Below are 18,427 nucleotides of genomic sequence, written 5' to 3' on the forward strand. Positions count from 1 at the left end.
GGATATAAAAAATGTAATAGCTAGTTGAAAAAGCACACACACACACACACACACACACACACACATCAGCATACCAGACTGCTTCACAATTTCCACAAACATTAGATTTTACAGATCACATCTTTCAGTTTCTTCACAAATTTTGATCTTCAGTTCACCCGTGCCAGATTCATTTTCTACATTTTCATGGGAAACAGTATATTGCATCTTTGCCTGCAATCACCATGGTTTCTATTTGTGCAAACACTTGGTATTAACTCTAGGTGGAGGTTAGCATGTGTGTGTAGAGGCTGTAATATGCATTTAAATGGGGAAATTAAACATAAGGCCACCTCTAAACCTTCCCACCAAAACAGCTACAACAGTTTTGATACTGTTATTAGTAACATTGTACATGCCAATGAATAGAGGATCAGAATGTTCTTAAGAAAAATATGTCTAAAAAATAAAGAAGAATATTATGTTAGACTTATTAAGCAAAAATCATTAAACCAGATAACATACTGTAGTTACAGAGATGGGCCAAAATAGGTATAAAAGACGACGGATATTAAAAGCAGTAACGCTGTTAGTAGTTGTGGGGATTTGTTTGAACTTTGTTTCAGAATTTTTTTTTTTTTTTTACTTTCCACATTCCCTCTCTCTGGAAAAAGTCACACATTATCCCTCTACACAAAGGAGGAAATTCAACAGACATTAATAATTTTAGAATTATACCAATCTTATCTCCCCTCACCAAAATTCTTGAAAAATGTATTCAAGAACAATTGCTAGAATATCTCCTGTAGAAAGAACTCCTATCCCTTACAAAAGATGGCTTCCAACCTTCCCATAGTACTAGCACTGCCCTTCTAACTTATATCAATACTGTAAATAAAGCTAGACAATGGCAAACTAGTCTCTTATTTCTAGAGTTGTCTAAAGCCTTCAACACAGTTTGTCTCAACAAACTTCAAATGTCCTCACTAGGTCTCTCTCAGCCAACCCTTCTGTGGTTCAAAAGCTACCTGTCCAATAGGTATCAGTCAACAAATGGCAGTCTGTGCTCCCTCCTTATTTCCTATTCACCATCAGTGTACCACAAGGCTCTATCCTTGGTCCCTTCCTGTAACATTTTCACCAACACCCTCTATTCTTCCACACAACAGGCTACCCTAATACAATACGCAAATGATTCCCCTCTCATTTGCATATCTGACACATGGTATACCTCCAAAAAATTACTCAGGAAATTTTAACAACCACTGAAAGAGGGCTTCAAAGCTCACACCTCATGATCAATCCAAAAAAGATCAAACTTACTATTTATTTCCCCAAATCCCTCTCTCATGAAAAAAACTAAATTTAAAGTCCTCTCTCTTGATAATACAACCACTGAAATCACTTCTCGTAACAAAGTATTAGGGGTGATAGTGGATGATAAACTTACATTTGACCTGCATATACAAAATTGCATAAAAACACTCATCAAAATCTAGGGATGCTTTACAGAGTAAAAGACTTCCTCACGGACGCAACTAAAACTGCACTTGCCACTACTTATCTCCTCCCCACCCTTCTTTATGGTGATCCCATCCTATCCAAACTCTAGGCTTCACAAAAATTAAAACTTTAAGAATGCTGTAACAAACTTGTTAAATTTGCAGCACATAGCCCTTTCAGAACCCCTCACTGTATAGCACTGAAAAGCCTAAATTAGAACTGTCACAACAACTAACATATACACAACTTCTTACCACCTACAAAATTATCCAGCATCCATCTGCCTGTCCAGCACTAAAAACATTCTACACAGCTATGCTACCAGTTAGTCATTGTGATCCAGTGACCAAAAACTTCTGTGTCTACAAACCTGGCAAATCCGGTGAGCATTGTCTGTACTCGTACAAGGTTTCTAAGGCCTGGAACTCCTTACTATCAGGTCTATACCCTCCCTCCCATCTTTCAAAACAACTCAAAGACTTCCTAGCTAAAATCAGGCTCTGTTCTTGTTCAAAACCAGGATAAGCTACATCCCTAAATGTGAACAAGTACCTTTTCATTCCTTACATCTCCCTTTGGCACTTCCTTACTGCAATCTAATTCTCTTCCCGGAGTTTCTCTCACTAAATATAAGCATGTTTTCCCTCACTTCATATTGCAATTTCTGCTTGTATTATACTAACTTACCTATAATTTCTCTACAAACTAAAATGTCTCTAAATATTAAATTGTCATATACCTTGTATTGATTCTTAACCAATATTTTTATATTATGTCTAATTTGTTATAATTATTTAAACTGCAGATATTTTTGTTTTATTTTTGAAGATTGTATAATTATTTCTTAAAATGTTTTGTGATATTTTGGAGCTTTTCTTCCCAGGCTTCCACTGAAAATGGGCTTCTACCCAATAAATAAACTTTCTTCTCTGACAATCTAGCCCCTAATGAATGATCTGGTCTTGGAGACGCAAACTGCACAGTACAGAGTTTAGACACCGACTCTGTAAGGACCAATTTTCTATCAGATAATCTAGTTTATATATTTGTAAATAAGTGATTTAAAATATTGCATTCTTTTATTTTTTTTTAGATATCAAGTAGTGATTCTGATGTGAGAGGGCAGTAATATTTTGTCAGTGTTGATAAGACTGTGCAGAACCCTGCAGGAATTTGTTCAACATGTTGTCTTCTAAAAGCATACAGTTCTTCATACCATTTTTAATTTTCTGCTCAGTTATACAGCTCTATTCGGTTTGTAAACTGCTTTCCAGATTAGTTAACTCTTTTCAAAGGTTAGTCCTTTTAAGGTGGGACAGGAACTTTAACAAGTGAATCACCAAGCCTCTCAATTTGCTAATGTTTAACAGTCAAACTTATTATACAAAATATCAGTTCCTTGCATAGCTCTCAAGTGTACCTCATTACGAGGAATGTACCTCATATGGGGTCTTAAAAAGTGCATGTCACCCAAAGTTCCACATTGAAAGGGTCTGTCACACATTCAGTGTTAGGAATTTTTTAACTGTTAGCCATGGGTAAATAGATATGAATTATATTAATTCATTAAAATATCTTGTTTATAAGTAAAACCAGCATATTTTAGCCATCATATGACCTTCCTAGTTGAAGTTGTTAGTAAGCCATTAGTAAGTTTTCCACATTTTGCCCATTTGTCACACATTATGAGGGTTAATATTCCTCATTTTGGAGAAAGGAGGTTGAGAGCTATGACTCATTGTTTTATCTCATGCTGTAGTAAAGTATCACTAATTATATAACAACCCCCCCCCCCATTAATATTCCAAAACGTGCACGCTGATTGGTCAGTATGCATGTTGTAAATTAGACTAATACTAATGGAAAAAGGTCCAGTCGCCAGGACTTTTTCCATTAGTATAAGTCTTTTTTTTTTTTTGTTACAGCAACGGAGAACGCAAGATCTCCGTTGCTTTTTAGAAAGTGTCTCGCTATGTTAAACTCCTTTAACATAGTGAGACACTTTCTAAAAATCAACGGAGATCTTGCTTTCTCCATTGTTTCCACACACAGCTCTGATGCACTGCGTAAGCATACGCATGCGCAGTACATCAGAACTGCCGCAGAATACCAGACAGCTGCCGAAGGGCAGTACAGAGGCATTATACAATGCCATTATTTAAGAAAAGTATTTTTTTCTTAAATAATGTCATTAGATAATAATAACCACTTCTGGGTGTGGGTAATGCTGGATTTACCCACAGTTGTCTTTGTTTGGCCACTCGGGCTTTGCCCTTGTGAGCAAACCACACCAACCGTGGGTAAATCCAGCACACACCCAGGCATGGGTTATTGCTTAAATGACCATTCTTATACAACAGAACAAGAAGCTAGCATCCTATATAAAGTATCTGGAAGTTCAGTCTTGTTAACTATGACAGGGGAAAAGCATACTGGAATGTGTTACTAACTCACCTAGTTTAATTAATGTACTGTGCACAAACATACACACCTAGTGAGTATGAACACAGTTTACCAGTTCAGATTCTACAGAGTTCTAAGCACCGTACTGAAACAACTTAATCTGAAACTACACAAGCAAATGAGAAACATTTTACTTCAAGGTCTGTTATGACGCTTGCTGTTACTGAATGAGACAGTAATATTGAAGCAGTGTCTTAGCAGAGCAATATGGAATTAAGTTTAACAGTCTGTAGGTTTGTCTGGATACATGTACAACAACAGAACAAGAAAAGAGAAGAATGCAGCATTACTTAAAGAGGGCTGCATCTATGCCCACAGACTAAAGCTAGGCTGTGACAAATGTTTCATTTTTTAAACTCTAGCTATAACATCTTCATAAATACCTGAAGAACTAGTCTCTCTGATATCCTGTACTAGGCGCTTTTTGACAATATGACCTACCTGACAGGGACTTGACAAGCTGGAAGCATCCAGAAAGTGAAAGTACTGAAAGGCCTGTATGAGCAAAACTGCTGAAGGTAAGGGGAAACCTGAATTCTACTCTATAACAATGTAATGTGTCTCTACAGAAATTGGAGAAAATGATAAGCAGGCTTCAGTGTGTCCTTGGCTATAGCAAATGCTAAAAATGCAAAAGGAACAAAAGAGTTGTTTCAACCCTACTACATCTCCCAGGATACAGGAATTTGTGTTGGGATTAGCTACTTTCTATTTCATCTAATTATACAGTGTCCAGTACTATGTACTATATTGAGAAAAACTACAGCTACAAGTGATACCTAGTTTAAGTTTCCAGACTGGCATTATATTGACTGCATTACTTGTTTCAGTGTTTCAGGAACAAAAAAAAAAATCCCATAAAACTGAAAAGAATAAGACCATAGCTTTAAAAGACTGAAGAAAATATTTGTAAACCACCTACAGCAGTGCTACTAATTATACAGTCATGCAGTCACCCAGTTTTCAGTAACAGCAAATGTCACTGTAGGAATGCCAAAAGAGAGGACAACCAACCACAACTAATGTAAACCTCTCTAGGGAAGGCCTATTGAGCTCAAAAAACTTACTGCCACCTTGAGGACATCATATGGAACTTCGAGAGAGGGGCATGCAGCCACATCTAATGTCAGCGAAGACTCTTCATTCTAACATGAAGTTACCTTCTGTCAGTGATACCTTCTGCCATTTCTCACAAGCTTTGGGTCACCAAATTCTAAGGAAATCATCCAAATTGCAGCCCATTTGTATATTTCAAAGGCCCATTTTCCTCATCCAGTTATTCTTTCCTTCAATTAGTTTGCCCACACAATAAAATATATAATCAATCCGTATATGTCTCAATAAGTGTGTGTGTGTGTGTGTGTGTGTGTGTGTGTGTGTGTGTGTGTGTGTGGGAGGGGCATGAAATCTATTCATAATGACAGCACAGCGGCTACTCTACTGCAATGTGAAACTGTAGACCTGGGTTTTAGTTGTTTCATCTGTTACTTGTATACTGTATGACCCTGACCAAGCCACTTAAATTCTTTGTTCTCTAGTAACATTCATCTGAGAAGAACATCATTTGTCACCCAGGTAGTACAATAATAACTTGGGGGGGGGGGGTCACTCAATCACAGACAGGGAAAATTATTTTCACTGACTATGAATCAAACATTATTAATTTTTTTTAGAGGTTCCCTGGGTCAGCTTGCCCCTTTCATCATACTTTTCGATCGCCTCTGAAGACGAGAGGCCAAACACAATCTCTATTCAAAGTAGAATTTCAAATCTCATTTATAACATCATCTGGGAGGTTCTGAGAATACAGCCATGCAAACCTCCTCGAAACATGACCAGTGGCCATAGCCCTGGAAGAAGTATCAACAGAGTAGTACGCACACTGTAAACAATGGGCAGTGACCTGTGCAACAGAAGAAACAACGTTATTTAAAGCAGATTTTTCTCCACAAGAGGAAACTGCAGATAAAACATTCCTCATACTTTTCACAATTTATCAGAACAAACTTTAATATATGAGCCTAACAATTCAAAATTCTGAAAATCAAAGTTGCAGAAGTACACACTTTTTGCCCTATACCGATCTATAATTTTCCCATCCTTATTAGAAAGAGTAGGATTGGAATTAACTAAGTGCCTAGCAACAATGGAGTCAAATAAGGCTGTAGCTGCTGGGTCAAACTGATAAACTGTATACATTCTTTCTGCCTTTTTAGAGACAGCTGGCTGACTATCAGGAAAATTGAGGCAGTATTACACACATCCTCTAAAACGGACAGAAGGAATGAGTGTAGGGTTTACAGAATCATTCTGTTACAACTCATAGTATTTTCTGAGAGACTTGGGAACCTCAGTGTTTTCCCACTGAAAACACCAACATATTCTAGCAATAGTCTCAGAGAACCACCCACAGGGAGAATCAGAAACTGAGCTATCCTCCAAGTCTGAATTAGAAATCTGAGGAAAGAAAATTGTATACATCTTCCCGTTAAGAGTCAGAAACTTGAATCTCTTCAGGAAAAGAGGAATCCCTCCTTCTTTTACCACAAACTACGTTACAAGCAGAAAAAGGTACCCAAGGTACCTTTAGAGGTTTCTTTAAGACAAACTACCTATTCCTAGGTGATACACTGGCAAGCTTCAAATCTCCACCAAACCCAGTTAACTCCACAGAAAACACAGAAACATACACCTCCACAATATACCAGCATGTAAACAGCTGCATAGAAGTAGCTGTAACCTGTAGGAGCAAGTGCAGAACACCAGAAACAAACCCACATGGTGGAACCATAATATCAACAAGTTTTATAATAAAAGGGAAAAAATAAGAAACTTAATAAAATCCACCAAAGCCAAGTTTGAGGCTAAAAGGCTACAGAAACCAAAGACAATCAAAAGCCAATTTTTAGTTATGTTTGCAGTCTCAAAAGCATAATGCAGCAATGCACTGAGCTGACTGTGAACAATGTTACCTACACTGAGGCTGAAGACATAGTAAACCGACTGGCTGATAAATTTAGCTCTAACTTTACCCCTCCCACCCCCTCCATCTGTCCCTCAAGATATAAATGAAACTGACTGACCTCAAGCTATCAACACCAAGCCCTAAAAGTGCTATTAAATGCTAAAAATTGTGTATCAGTGTGTCCTGACAATATCCCTGGATGCATCTTAAATAGCATGAAGCATGATTTAGTCACACCCCTGATAACACTGTTCAATGTCAGCCTCCAAAGAGGTTGTATATCACGTGAATGGAGAACAGCTACAGTCTGTCTACTGCATAAGAGAGGACCTTCCACAGACCCAGGCAATTATAGACCCATAAGCCTTACCCAGCCTCATGTGCAAAGCCATGAAAAGACTTATTATGCAACTAATAAATCAGGACATAGGGAACCTCCAAACACTGGACCCATCTCAGTTTCATCAAGAGCAGGTCATACTTACTCAACCTGGTGGATTTTTCCTGAAAAGGTCACTAAAGTAAAGGATGAAAGCAAAGTGATACACACCATAACTCAACCTGACTAAAGCTTTTGACAGAATTTCCCACGCTGGCATTGTAGAAAAGCTAAATAAACCCCTGTGTCACCCACTGGATTTGTCCACTGGCTCACAGATAGGGTACATATAATCAAAATAGGCTAAGTTACCTCCACAAAGAGACCAGTCACTAATGGAGTCCCCCAGGGTTCTGTGTTGGGACCTACCCTGTTTGGTATCTACTTTTCTGAAGTAAAAGCCAATAACAAAGGGCTCTGGCTGACTACATTTGCAGATGACTGCAAGCTAGGAGCAGTCACTGAATCCCTAAATAACTTTGCCATCCTACAGGAAGGTTTGAAATAAATAACATGCTCATAGGTTCATAAATTTGTACTAGACTAGCTGCCCTTGCAGGTCATTTTAAGACTAGCCAATTTCCCTTCAAAGGTGAGACTCAAACCGTGGATCCTGTTAATTGCAAAATAAATACCTTAGCTATTATACCATCTAAAAACCAAGCCTGATGTCAGAATCAAACTCTGTACCTTGTGTCTATGAGGTGGAGACCTTAACCATTATGCCAAAATCATAGACTGAAACTAAATCCTAAAAAATGCATTACTGTATCCTTTGGGAAGTCATCTACCCCAGGGGCCTACGATATTGACAACACACCCCTAAGTGTTGACCCACTTTTTCAGGATTTGGGAACTTATCTGGGCTGTAACAAACAAAGGGATTGTGTCTAGATCTGAGAATGTCATTGTCCCCATCTACTCAGTCCTTATTTGGTCACTCACTAAATATAACGCCCCCTTTGGCATGCATCTGTCCAGACACATGCAACAACTGGATTGCCACAGAGATACCTTACAAAAAGGATACAAGACTAAACAACATGTCCTACATGGATCATCTCAAAGCCCTGTCACTATACTCTGTATACACCTCTTCTGCAACATCAACAGAATGGTTTGGAGGGACAGATATAGGCTGCAAAAAATACAGCTGCTCTGGAACAGACTCCCCACCCACATAAAACAAAGTTTATCCCTGTCCGTACTCAAGCGCAACTTAGATCTATAGATGAGAAGCAGAAAATTTACCCCAGGACTGCCCCTGTACTACTAATGGACAGAGAGATCTTAAGTGCTTTATTCCATGCATGGGTCACCTCACATTACCAATGGTATGATCACAGTTATTCTCATTAGGGTAATATATAATTATGAATCATGGTATGGGTTAGGCCAATCTAAAATAAATGGGATAGGTTATTTTGAGCACAAAAAGGAAAACTAGCTAGCCTTAAAATGGCCCATCGGGACAGTTAGACTAGCACTTATAAGAAGGATCAACCCTGAGCCAGATCCAGTAAACTACTCCTAGCCAAAAAAGGAGGAATAGATACATGTTTAGTTTTCTGTTTCTTTTTGACAGGAAAGATGGGACCAACCATGTTACTAATGGCAGCAGCAGCAGCTTCCCCACAGATGGCATAGCATTCTAACACAACAGGGAGGCCTTCTCTGTTCCCTGTCCCAGGACTGAAAAAAGCATCTCTCCCTTGGACACTGTGGAGACCCAACAGCTGCAGAGGACATGGCTAACCCCCAGTCCATAGTGGTTGTAGGAGTACACCAGAGGGTTCCAGGGTAAAAGATGAATGGTCTGACGTCCAACTAATGGCCACAGCAGAGTCACCCACCTGTGGCTGAAGAAACTTGCTAGCCTGCTGTGGTGGCAAAGGTTGTTTGCTTAATTTTTAATTTTTGTGGCTGGCAGAAGGACTGACCATAGGACTGGCAATCTGTTCCATGGTCAAGCTGAAAATGATGCCTCTTTCCCAGGGAAGACAAACAGCAATTGCTTGTAAACATCACTAGTCCACAAAAGTTACTTTTTCTGACAGAAAAGCATAATAAAAAGCAGTTTTAATGCACTATACCAGCCCCACAAAAGTAAAATAAATAATTTCTCCATCGAAAACATGTTTTCAAGTACATTATACCACTTTCAAACTGACCAAAAAAGACAAGCATTTCATTTAAAAGTATGTTGCAGTCTTGATAAAGTCCATTAAAACACAATACTCCTACCTTTAAAATAACTTTCCTGAATAGGAAAGTAATAAAACATCAACAAGATTATGTGAATGGAAGGTTTTTCTCAAAATGGAACTTATCTGTCCAGCAAAGAAAAGCACAAGCCAACCATCAATCCTCAAAAGCCACAGAGAAGAATACTCTTCGGCAACATTAAAGCTTTGAAGGGCTTCAGAACCCATCTTGTCTCAGTCAAGCTGCATGTTTGGACATGTGGAAGGTGTCCTGAAGCTGTGGAAGCTGGTTGGTTATTATACCCTTTACGGCTATAACCCACGTAGCTAAGGTTACTGCAGCAGTGATAGATATGATGAATATATTGAACTCCTTCACAGGGTATGTGCTTTGCTCACTTTCTGTGAAACAGTTAGGAGCTCTTCAGCTTGGGAGCATCTTGGAATGGTGTCGCTACTCCTTAACGTTGATATGGGTCAACTGAGGTGATTTGATTACCAAGTGAAGATGCCCCCCCCCCTCGAGTACCTACTGCTTGAGGTATACCAGATACAACCAACTGGTGATAGGGCCCCAGAGAATCCACTAAAGAGTTTAGCTCTCTCAGATTGCCTGGAAATTGTTGTGCATCTCTCAGGATGAGAGATAGAAAGGTCTAACTTGCTCTGCTCAGCTTACTGCCACCATAACCAGGTATAACGGTTTAGGAAATGGATAAACAGAAGAAAAAGAGTTCTTCAGTTACAGTGCTGTTTGGACAGAGCTGTAATTCAGAGTTCCCAAAGTCACAGGCAGTGATTTGGATAGCCATCAACTGCTGCCATAATAAAAAAAGTAATATAAAAATTAAAGTCACCAGTGGAAAATAGCATAGCAATAATGTAGCCTTAATTAAATATCTCCTAGTGTAACTAGGTGTTAAAAGGGCCCCTACAGGTCCAACTCACCTACCTGTCAATTCATTTAACAAATGAATAAGTAAATACATAAATAAAATTAGTTACAGTGACAGTTACAAGTATTTGTTTCTGTGAAGCATGCAGTATGTTGCCCACTGTTGCTGCCCACCACTCATATTCTTTTGAAATTTTACATCTTCTGTTACTGAAAATATAAATGAAGTTTTTTCCATGCTACTTTTGTGTTGAGCAGTTGTGTGGAGGACAGCTCTAAAATATTACAATTATGTCACCTTGGAAGCTGAGTTGACTAACTATCTGGATATACAGAAGCAGGAGACGTACAGGTTAGGCATATCAGCTCACTGTTCAGCTGCAGGCAGGCATGGCACACTGCCAGAGAATGGGTTGGTCTCAATGAGACTTTATCAAAGAATATCTTGCTTAAAAACTGCACAGAATGATACATTCCTGGATTAATCTGATTCTGAGGGACAGTTAGTCTTAGGGATAGTGACTCCAGTGTGTAATAATCTAATTGGGGACAGCTTTGCTCACGGTTTTGGTTCACTGCCCATACCATTACTACTTAATTAATAATCACATCATATCACAGCAAAATGTCTGACACTGTGACCCACTTTAATGCATGTCATGGCATGTTAAGACATCTGCGGGTTAACAAAAATGACTTGAATGTTAACTATCTGTGTTAGATTTCCAGCACCTACTTAAAAATGTGGGCATGTTTACAGACTTCATAATCAAATAAAACACAGTAAAAATGAAAAACAACTTTGAAAACTTGGGAGATGCAGTTGTTAGTACTGTGGTATATCTATTACATTTTTGTATTGCACGTTCAAAAGAAAAGATGACAGTAGTACTAAAACTAGAAAGGCTTTGCAGCTGCTGACAAAGTATAAACTAGTCTGTAAACCTGTGAGTACCGGGAATCCCAAAAGATGGTTATTTGTTGACACTAATGTGGATTCAGGACCATCAACTGGACGTTCAGAATCATCTTTTAAATAGCGAAGATCATTTTGGATATGCACACACAATGCAGCAGACTGATTAGACTGGAACACTTCATTTTGCACTGATCTTGTAAAAACATTCTGTTTCAGTAGGATCAGAAACTAGTTTCCTTGTCACAGAAATACAGAAGAATATATGTCTTCTATATGCCAATAGATCTGTATATAACCCTGCCAGATATACAGCCAAGTAATAATTAACAGCAAACCTTCCAGCATTTAGACCCAGCGACCAAAAATGAAAAGACAATAAAAATCTACTTAATTTCAAGCAAAAACAGTCACTGTTTCACATTAAGTAGTCTATGAAGGATACAAATTAGCTTCTTTATTCTGATTTGTCAGGCCTTTTAACATGTTCACTGCTATTGAAACTTCAGCGTGAAACATACCACCATGTAAGAGGTACCAGAGTCAGCCTACACTCATCAGATTAAAATCACAGTCACATGGGCAGAGCAAGTGCCATCAAAGTCCACACACTTCACTTAAGACCTCTTATGATTTACTGTTACAGTGACTACACGTAAGAGCTCTTACATACATAAATCCTCTAGTATCATGCGATCCAGTGAACTTATTGTCAATTAAAATCCGATTTGTAGCAAGGGTTTCAAATTCCAGGAGTACGATATGGGTTCAGCCACTGTAGGTTAGCAATTTATTACAATTAAAGGCAACAGACAAAGTTGCAGCAGTGATACTTCTTATTATGTACTTGCAAAGGACTGAAACAACATTACATGTTTAATATAAATGAGCACAGAAAACAATTTTGTTTGTTTCTTTTTGCATAGAGGGTGGGTTTATTGGCTAAATGTCTAGTTCATTTGTATTGTGAGAATGGCACAGGGTAAAAGTACTAACACAGTTTCACAACTCCAGCACACAAAGGGTAGAACCAAAAAACACTGCAAATCATATATTCTTTGTAGTGATCAAACTAATTCCATTCTGAGTAATTGTTGCAGACCATGATATACTTATTTCTGAATATTGGAATGATTATTATTTGCTGAGATTGCACAAACAACTTCAAGCTTGCGGAGGGATTTGTGTATTCTGTGTCATAAATATGTGTGGAATATCATATTACATTCAAGGACTATCTTTGCCTTTGTTTTTCTGCATCATCAAAATGCATGTGGTTAAAAAAACTACTGGCAGGAAAATAAATACACAGCACATTAAAGCAAAACTAAAAAAAAAAAAAAAAAAGATATAAAAGCATTTGCATTATCAAGTCCCAACAAGTACATACAGTTCTGGTCATCTGACAGCAAGTTAAAAACGGAGGTATGGGAGATTTATACAAATAAATAAAACACTGCAACACAGAAGTAAGTGTAGTCCATAGAAAAATACCAGAGTGCTGTTGGATAACAAAAGAATAGTTTTGTTTGCACCTACCTTACTGCAATAAGCACATTCTCTCACTAAGAATACCTGCAGCTTCCCTCAAACAGACATGGAGTTGTGTTTTTTCAGGCAATCCTTTACATGCAATCTCTCATCCAGGTGCCTAAACAGCATTTTTTTCTGGGAAATCACATGACCTATATCAGTGAAAATATCCAAGAAAGTATTTCAGGATCTGCCCCGTCGTGATAAGCATGCAGCTTAGTAAATAAATAACAAGGAACCAAACAATCCTGATAGCATTGTGGTATTTAAACAAAAAGTGAGTTCTGTCAGCTGATTCAGTGAAATGAACACTTATACATGAGGAATAAAATAATTTACAAGTAGTGAGGTAATTTCCAATATGTTCAAGTTTTTAAGCATCTGGCTTTGTAAACAAGTGGGACTAACACGTTAGATAAAAAAAAAATACTAATTAATATACAAGGATACAGGCATGCACCAAGTAGATCATTCAAATGGAACATCATCTGAAAAGAAAACTTCTCTCCAAGGTTTGCACGCATCAAAAGCAGTTCTAGGGACAATGAATTAAGCAAATCTACATGGGATTATCTGGTCAGTCTGACTTGATCCGAACTCTCATTGTTAGCCACAAACAGGAATAAAATGACTTTGGAGTAGAGATTTATGAAGGAAAGTTTGCAAAGTTGGCATAGTTTTAATAATGCAGAAGCTCACTGATTGTATCTGTTTAAGGGTGACCTAATCGCTGTCAGACTGCAACTTTTCCTTTAACCGGCATCAAGACAGTTCTCAAAAATGTCAATAAGAAAAATAATTGTAGGATGCACCATTGTTATAATGTAATTCTAAATCATCACAAACACTCTAGTGACTGTGCAGGGTGACATTGCATTTCTCATCCACAATGACCCTGTCCTGACTTGTGGTCCTTGGTAGGGTGGCACCAGCTTTAATTCTTGGTGCTGTATTACCCAAAATGCTTAAGCAACACCACAAGCAGTATGATGACTCTCTTACCACAAAACGTTTGAATAATAGTATCATTCCTGACTGTGAGTCACCAGACAGCTCTTTTTTCACCTCTCAGACATCCCCATCAGATGGCAGTATAACTTTAAACTGTGATTGTTAAAAGAGGAATACAGCTGTAAAACAGGGAACTCCTCACACTAATTCTTTTCCATTTTGAACCCCAATAAGGCATGAAACAGAAAAATAATAGCAGTAATAAATTATGCCAAGGTATAACTGATAAAGAGCCTTAAATAGTGAAACACTAGCCAAAAGTACATACATAACAACATCAACATTCTGTTAATAAATCTAGAGATGCTAATATTAAAAGATTCCTCCAAGACAGCAATGGTTTTTAGAATAGTAACAAAGCTAATGATAAAAAAGTTGTAATAATTTAGTCTGCATGCTTTATTTCAAAAACAATCTGTTTGTAATTATTCTGGACTAAAACCATGTAATATGCCTGGGGACAATGAGGGTGGAAGTGTATCTTGCAACATTGATCCCATTTTTCCTAATATTTGTGTTGATATACAGTACCTCAGCCAAATGTACTGTACTCACCATAAGGGGTATTGCACCATGACTGTGAGTGGAAAGAGTATGCAGTAGTGCAACCCTTGCACCAAAACATGGTTGGAATGAGTAAAGTAGGAAGATCTTGTAGGACTACAGTAGCAAACCCTGTTCTACTTCAAGGCTAGACAGCTGCTCTATAATATTTATTAAATATGTGAAGGAAGCTCAGCTCTGTGATGTAAAAACATAAAGACATGACTTCAGCCTAGATGACCAGAGTCTGTTTAGCAGCTCTGGCAACAGAATAAATGGGCATAGGAGGATGGGAGAGTCATTGCTGCAGGTAAGTTCATCTGGAAAGTACTGCCGATTTCTGGTCAGCTTAATCACCATCATTCAAATAAGATGGCTGCTGAGCAAAAAAAAAATGTGGACATGGAGTTGATGATCCTGGACACACTCTGCTTGGATGGGAAGCAAACACAAGAATGAGGAGGTCATAATAAGCCCCTCCCCCATGATGCAGGTGCTCATGTCAGCAACCAGGTCTGCCTGGATGATGCTCCCCCTTGCTGGCCGTTACTCCTAGGCTACCCTGTACAGGGAAATGAACGGGCTCAAGAAAAATTACAGGAACCGTGATCACAGCTGGGCATACAGGCAAAAAGGATACAGGGAAAGTGAAGACATTGCAGCCTCCCAGACATTCTGAGCGGATATATACTTAAACTTCATCAGTAAAGGCATACTGTATGTATCATAGTATCATAGTAAAAGGAAATACAGTCACCCTTAAAGAATTTTGTCCTCATGGAAAGTTGTATATTAAAGCCTAACATTATGAAATCCTGCAGAGTGAAGTGACTACCACCAAGAAGATTCTTCAAAGATAAGTAGTTCAGATCTACAGTATTAACACATTCAAATGGAGGCAAAATTAGTTCCATGGTTATTAAGTCGATATCCAAGGCAAGAGCCACTCAGTGCTTTGGAGGCATGAGCCATACCTCTCAACTGTCTCTAATTTTCAGTGATGCCCCTGATTTTGACTCAAATTTTGGCTCTGTCCTTCTTAATCCCTTCTAAAAACTATGACTTTTGGAGAAAAGGTGGTGAATTACACTTAATAATGAGTCATAGACTTTTTTACTTCACAAAATGTATATGAATTCACATTATCTTGTTCTGTCAGTGTCTCATGTTAATACTATTATTTTTTTAAAAGTATCCCCGATTGTCATGGATTATTTCTGCATTTGTCCCTGACTGGATGAGAGCTATGAGTAACCCTCAAGAGAGATTCAACAGCCACATTCAAAGCAACAGATGTAGAAAATGGCATATAAGGTAAAATGGCTGACAGCTTTACCTTTATAACGACAAAGTCAAACCAGAATTAAAACTGATGATTAACATTCTGTGAACTCTAAGGGGACAGGGTTCCACAGTGAGCAATATTCTTGATACCACAAAATTAAATGTCTTCCACTTGACACCTAAGACTTCTTATTCATGGGACTCATAGGTTCTTTAAGAACAGAGAGAACTCTCAGAGAAAAAAAAATATTAATTGAAAAGGTCTTCCATACTGCAAGAAACAGACCCAAGGCTGGAATGAAAAAACACGGTCTTCCTGCAGGATGCTGTTACATATATGCAGAGGAAAACATTTAAAGGTTGTTTCAGAAGTGAATTGCAAGGGTTTCATCAACAAGGTTAGTCCCACTAGACCAAAGACATCTTTTCAGGAGAGGCCTGAGGTGGTATTCATTCTGATTACGGGAAATTTGACCAGGACAGTGGGGATTTTTCCCTACACTTTTCATTGGCAGATGATGCCAGAGAGCTGTTATTGGCAAGAGGAGTCAGAATGGGAGGATGAAGGAGCAAGTGAGATGCTTGGCATGAGTTGTATTGCATCACAAATTGATGCCAATAAGATGGAGAAAACTACAGTTAATGTTATGGTATCTAGAGGTTTGTCGGATGAAGTACTGCAACAATTGATTACAGAATCCAAACTGGCGGATAGTTCAGACGTTTCCTTGGATTATTTCTTCCAGAGATGTGAAGGAAATTAGGAATGAGAGCAGCATCAGGCAGCTTCACTGGAAAGTATACCTGAAAAATGTGTTGCAACTATAGATGTTGCAGGAGGAGATCTTCTACAATGGACACAATTAGAAGTGAAACAGCACAATGCAGAAAACCAAAAGGCATATGCTACAATAGTTCTGGATTAAAAAAAAAAAAAAAAAAAAAAGGATCACGCAGACCAATGCTAAGGGACCATAGGAGACCTGTAGTGAAAACAGCACAGCAAACAGGAATTTCAATAAAGAAGTATGTGAGTTGGAATACTCTCATAGTCTCACCCTGTTATTAGCATTAAGTCACTTAAGTTCTGAAATTTGTGCTTGTTATACTATTACTGACAGCTATACTGATTTTATTTATAGAACTGTTTTGGTCAAGTTAAAAGATAATCACTTTTATTTGGTAATTGACCCAGTCTATACAGCTTTTAACTACTACTGTTCTTTTAAAAAAATGTCTTGAAGAGATTAACTTATTTAGGTTGCCATAACATAATTCTGACAGGTGACTGCAACATTTGTTTTAAGTCTTATTGGGTTTACTATCACAATGTTGATGCAGACTCGGTCGAATGATGGTATCATTGACCCACATCCGTGAAAGTGACAATGTCGAATTCTGACATTGTTAAAGCACATCTCAAATTCAACCTCAGAGCAAGTGTTAACATGGGTCGAGATAGAGGCAAGATTTGTACTTCGACAATGTCGGGTTTGACACTGTCACTGTTTGACCTCCAGACTTCGTCAAAGTGGATTCGACCGAATCCACTTCAATATTGTGATAGTAAACCATCTTACTGAAAATCATCTAAAAAAGCTCTTTAAAGAGCTTCTTGTCAACATTCAGCATAACTGATTGTTGTTAGTATACATTTCCATTATCTGGTTTCACACATTTAGACACAAGGCATAAAACCCGTGCATGATTAGACTACATATTTATTTCTGCATCATTTATAAATCATTTTAAACTAAATTATTATATTACCCAGAGTTATTTTAGATCATTCTCCACTTTTAGGGAATATGAGATGTTAAATAAAAAGGCAAGATCATAATATTTTATTGACAAAACAATCTTTTTAAATACTCTAAAGAAATTAAATTTGCAAAAGTTTGAAAGAATAATTCCTTACAAGGGATCCATTATTCACAACTTTGGGCAGAATTTAAATCCTACATGGCAGGCTATCTTCTACTATATACTTTACAAGAGCAGTTTCAGGAGATGGGTAAAAGTGGATCTTTTAAAGAAACAACTTTACATATTAGATCAGTTAATGAATATAAATTATGATAAACATATCAATCAGAGATCTAAGCTGGACATAAAAACAATAAATATTATTCAGCATGCCAAGGGTCATTCTTTAAAGATATACTGAAAACTAAATTACATGTTTTATACAGCAAATTAATTTATCATCAGGCATTACGTCAGTGCATTCAGATATTCTGGAAGTTTTTACAAAATGTTTTAATTCTGTTTACTCAGCATCATATTCACTGGAGGAGAGAAAGGTAACAGACTTGTGTTAAATTTGGTTGAATCTATAGTTCTGAGCATAGCCGGCCTTAGGCATAGGCCAACTAGGGCGCCAGTCTAGTAGGGGCGCTTTTCCAGTATTTATTTGGTGTAGGTAGACCAGGATGGGGGCACCGGGTGGTGTGGTGGGAGGCGCCATGGAGCCCTTTTGCCTAGGGTGCCAGTTGATCTAAGGCCGCTAATGCTTCTGAGACCATAATTAAGCTTCTCTTAAAATGATAGAACACATCATCTTGAAATTTGCTGATGATATAGCTCCTGGTCCTAAATGCATTCAAGTGGAATTTTATAAATGTTTTGTGAAGGAAGTAGTCTCTCCTGAACTTCTCAGCCTATTTATATCATTAGCTAATTCCTCAAATTTAGATCCATACATTTGCCAAACTTATTTTCACACCAAACCACATAAAGACCATTTAGAACA

The 18,427-nt window shown here is 37.9% G+C and overlaps 1 protein-coding gene across 1 annotated transcript in view; it reads right to left on the reverse strand.

Annotated features, from left to right (window-relative positions):
• The window catches only part of LOC122800943 (ephexin-1-like), an 822,598-nt gene that overhangs the window by 582,265 nt on the left and 221,906 nt on the right, over positions 1-18,427 (reverse strand). The window contains exon 2 of the mRNA XM_044070328.1: positions 12,844-12,989. The gene's annotated coding sequence lies outside the window, so the exon portion shown is untranslated. The remainder of the gene's footprint in view (positions 1-12,843; positions 12,990-18,427) is intronic.

Source organism: Protopterus annectens, chromosome 4.part1 (assembly GCF_019279795.1).
Source record: "Protopterus annectens isolate FY-2018-M chromosome 4.part1, PAN1.0, whole genome shotgun sequence".
In the NCBI taxonomy this organism is placed as follows: Eukaryota; Metazoa; Chordata; order Ceratodontiformes; family Protopteridae; genus Protopterus; species Protopterus annectens.